Below are 4,668 nucleotides of genomic sequence, written 5' to 3'. Positions count from 1 at the left end.
TTCCTTTTCTCTTTGCTTTGTTGCCGAGTTCCTCTTGGCCGACTCTTACTTAGCCGGCTTGCTTTTCGACAGAGCCCTCTTCTTCGGCCAGCCGGCGGGTCAGACGCGGAGCGTCGATTCGTCCCCGACCGGACGGAACACGATCTGGAGGACCCCGACTTGGGGGCGGCCGGTATGGATGACAACGTCGAGCCGGGCGGTGGCCAAGCCGGCGGCGAAGCAGGCGGCTCCGGGCTCGGAGTCACCTTCGACGACTGGCCGGACGACGATGAGGCCGAAGTCGCCCCGTGCCGCCAGCTGGCATCTGGACGCGGCGCGGGTTCCTCCGCTGCACCGCCCTGGGTTTGTTCGGCAGTCGGACGAAGAAGCCCAGGGGCGGGGCGGCAGCAACCAGGCGGGAGGAGGCGGCCGCGAAGGCGGCTCGCTTCCGCAAGACGGTGAAGCAACCGCAGACCGTGTCGGCGTAAGTTCGAATTCTTTTGTATAATATTTTTTCTTTCCTTTCTCGGGTGGTTCCTGAACCCTTGTCTTTTTCTCCAACGATCAGAGCTCCGTTGTCGCTTCAGCGGGCGGCTGCCGCCTCCGTCGTCGAGTTGCCGAGGGGGTCTGGGAGCACCACTCGCCGCGTGGACCACCGGGCCGACCTTCAGGAAGCGACAGAACGGAACGCGCGGGAGGCGCGGGCGGAATGGGAGGCGCGAGAGGCGGAGGCACGGAAGGCGGCCGCCGCTCAGGCGGCGCAGGAGGAGGAGGCGGCGAAGGTGCTCGCTGACGCCGCTGCCAGGGCCCAAGCGGAGGCTGCAGCCGCGGCGGCGGCGGGGGAGGTTTTGATGGTCACCCCGCTGCGCGTCATGGCGCCTGGGGACGTGGAGCCCTCGCCAGAGGGAGCCAGCAGCGGCCAGCCAGGGCTGGGGAGAGACGACGACGTCATCATCCTGTAGAGGGCGGTGCCGACCCCGCCAACTGGGGCGGCTCAAGGCGGACGGCCTGATCAGCCGCCTGCGCAATCGACGGGGGGCGAGCCGGCCGCGAGGACTGAGATGGCGGTCCGGATGCCGCCGAGCCGGCGCGCGGGGAAGGATGCGTCGGAGCCACAGAAAGCCGCGTCGGAGCCGCAGCCGGCCGTGGGCTCCAGCTCGTCAGCCCAGGATGCGGAGGCGGCCAGCGCTACCTCGGGGTGGACGCCAGGCGGAGGGACGGCCGTGATGAACGTGGCTGCGCAGGACGTCCGGACCCGGCTCCAGGGCCAAGCTGCGGCGCTGAGGCAGTTCACCGACGAGTTCCTCGCGACGCGGGCGGCCATCCGGGTTAGTCTTCTCATCTTGCTTCTTCTTGACTTTGATTTCTTCTTGATCTTGATTTCTTCCGTGGGGGCGCGTCAGCGCACCCACTGGGTGTAGTCCCCGAGTTTCGAGTCGGCTGCTAAGCAGGCGGCTTGGAACTTCTTGGTGGATTTGTCTTTGCTATTCTTGCTCTTACTTCGATCTTCTGTCTATCTTGCAGGACTACCACAATCTTCGTGCGGCCGCCTTCAACTCCCAGGCTCGGGAGCTGACCCAGAAGACCGCGGACCTTACTGAGAGCCGAGGTACGTGCTTTGTTCTTTATCTCATGTGGGGGCGCGTCAGCGCACCCACTGGGTGTAGTCCCCGAGATTCGGGCCGATTGCTGAGCAGTCGGGTCGGATCTTCCTCGACGACTTCTTCTTACTGTTCTTTCTTTTTCTTCCGTCTCTGCAGCGGCCAACGCCAGTCTGAGGGCACAGCTGGGGGAGTCTCAGACTGCCCTTCGTGCCAAGGATGCCGAGCTCGCCACCTTGGTGCAGGAACGCGACCGCCTGGCCAAGAAGTTGGCCGACCAGGAGGAAGGCCACAAGGCGGCACTGAAGGCGGTGCAGGACCGCGAAGCTGCCCTCCAGGCCGAGTACGAGACAGAGGCGGCTGGCTGGGCTGAGGCCAGGCAGACTCTGATCTCTGGCTATGGCCAGATCAAAGATCTGGTTGACGGTAAGCCGCCTACCTCTTCGTCCTTTCTTGCCATCTGCCATTTTGGCTCTTTTTCTGATTTGGTGCTCTTTTCTTCTTTTCTTCTTCTTTCTTGCGCAGAATATTTCCCTGGCTATTCTACTGCCGCCAACCAGACCATCGAGGCCCGTCGCCAAGCGCGAAGGCAGGCTGGCTTTGAGATCTCGCCAACCGCCGGCCGTTCGCTGGAGGAGCAGCTCTTGGCGATCCAGGCCCGCATCCAGCCGGCTCACCGACTGCTCCGTCGGCTTCAGCATGCCGGGGCGCAAGTCTTGGCCGCCCTCTGGCCCGGCCAAGTGGTTCCTCGCACCCCCAGTCGGACTGCCGACTGGCTGGAGGTGGCAGTCGGCCGCTTCGAGGCTTGGAAGGCCTCGGCGGCTCGCTCCGGCGCCAGGCGGGCACTGGAGTTCGTCAAGGCCTGGTATCCCGGCCTGAGCCTGGATCAGCTGGCTACCTGGCGGCAGCAAGCCGACACGGAGCTGGAGCCGGCGCGGCCGGCTATCATCCGGCGGGCTTCGGCGATCGTTGACTACACCGACACCAGCGTCTTCGCCCCCGAGGTAGACGACAACGGTGTCGCCCAGCCGGAGGAGTGGTTCGGGCTGAACCCGGCAGACGGTGAAGACTCGGCGGAGGAGATCGACTCCAGCGACGAGGGTGAGGAGGAGGAGGAGGAGGGTGAAGACGTCGAGCCGGCTGGTGGAGCAGCCGACCAGCCTCAGCCTGACCGCACCTCCAGCACTACGTCGCGTGCGAGTGCATCGCCTGCCGCTGGTGGTGGCCAAGCCGAGACCCGCTAGGCGGGCACTCCTTTAGCCGGCGGGGCCGTCTCCACCGACCAGCTCGGCCTCCGTGCCGCGCCCTAGTCTGCCATCTTTTGTTTTCCTGTCTTGTTACTTTTGGAACAATGTTTGGTTAAGTCTGCACAATTCCACCCACTGGGTGTATTCGAACTTATGTCTGTTGCCGGCCTGTTGGGGGCTTTATGTATATATAACTTATGCATGCATTTGGCCTTTCCTTGTACTTTGCTTTTTATCCTTCCGCTGTTTCCTTTGCCACCCTCCCTTGGTTGCCGCCTCCCCAGTCCAACAGTTGCTCTGCAATCTGTAGCTGGAGGAGTGTTTGGCCAATTGGGGGGGAGTACTCTAGCTTTGTTGGACTGAAGCTAAGTGTTCAGGAAGCCGGCCAGCCGGCTGTCCTGACAGCCGGCAGGCATGTTTGGAGGCCGTCTTTTTGCTATATAGGTTCGTTGTTCCCTAGCCATTTTTCGTGTGGGCATCCTTTCTGCCTTGCCTCTTGCTAGTCGGACAGTCAGTTCTTCGAGCTGCGACTTTCAACAAGAGAGGATTCGGGAGCCGGCGCACTACTTTTCTGACTTCAGGAAGAACTTTTAATATAGCTCAAGGCGGCCAGTCCCCGGGCCGACTATTCGAACCCGGTGCCGGACAAGAAATCAAATGTAATAATACATTCATGGATATGACATTCGTCATTCATAGATAAATAAAAGGCAGTCCCCGAGTACTGTTCGGAGGGCCTGTTGGTTCGTGCTTAATACAAAAGGGTAGCATGATACATACTGCTTTCAACTGTAAAACCTTCTCCGGAGGTTCGCGTTCCATGGTCGCTCCGACTCCTTGCCGGAGTCATCTCTCTTGCGCGCTCTTGGTTTTTGTGCATCGATCAAGTAGTAGGAGACGTTGCCGAGTGCCTTGCTGACGACGAAGGGGCCTTCCCAAGGGGCCGAGAGCTTGTGCTGGCCGGCTGTTCGCTGGATCAGCCGGAGCACAAGGTCGCCCTCTTGGAAAGATCTTGGCTTGACCTTGCGGTTGTAGTAGCGGCGCAGCCCTTGCTGGTAGATGGCGGACCGGCTGAGTAATAACAGCCGGCCTTCTTCCAGTAGGTCGACGCCGTCTTCTCTTGCTTCCTTGGCCTCCTCCTCCGTGCACATGGTGATCCGAGGTGAGTCGAACTCGATGTCTGTTGGGATGACAACCTCGGCACCGTACACGAGGAAAAATGGAGTGAAGCCGGTTGACTTGTTGGGTGTAGTGCGCAGACTCCAGAGGACAGCCGGCAGCTCATCGAGCCAGCAACCGGCCGATCGCTCCAGTGGTACAACCAGTCGGGGCTTGATGCCGGAGAGGATGAATCCATTTGCTCGCTCGACCTGGCCGTTTGACTGCGGGTGGGCAACGGACGCTAAGTCCAGTCGGATGCCCTGCGTCGCGCAGAAACGTGCCAGTGCTCCTTTGGCGAAGTTCGTGCCGTTGTCGGTGATGATGCTGTGCGGCACGCCGTACCGAGTAGTGATGTCGGTGATGAATGTCACGGCAGTCGGCCCGTTCAGCTTCTTGATCGGCTTTGCTTCGATCCACTTTGTGAACTTGTCCACAGCAACAAGTAGATGTGTCAGGGCGCCGCGGGCTGTCTTGAAAGGGCCTACCATGTCCAGTCCCCAGACGGCAAAATGGCCAGGTGAGGGGAATGGTCTTGAGTGCAGAAGCCGGCAGGTGTTGCTTGGAACTAAAAACTTGGCATCCTCTGCAGCTCTTGACTATTTCTTTAGCATCCTCCAAGGCAGTCGGCCAGAAGAAACCATGGCGGAAAGCCTTGGCCACAAGGGATCTTGAGGCTGCGT

Source organism: Triticum aestivum, chromosome 7D (assembly GCF_018294505.1).
Source record: "Triticum aestivum cultivar Chinese Spring chromosome 7D, IWGSC CS RefSeq v2.1, whole genome shotgun sequence".
Lineage (NCBI taxonomy): Eukaryota > Viridiplantae > Streptophyta > Magnoliopsida > Poales > Poaceae > Triticum > Triticum aestivum.
The sequence above is the reverse complement of the archived record's forward strand: the minus strand, read 5'-3'. Positions refer to the sequence as shown.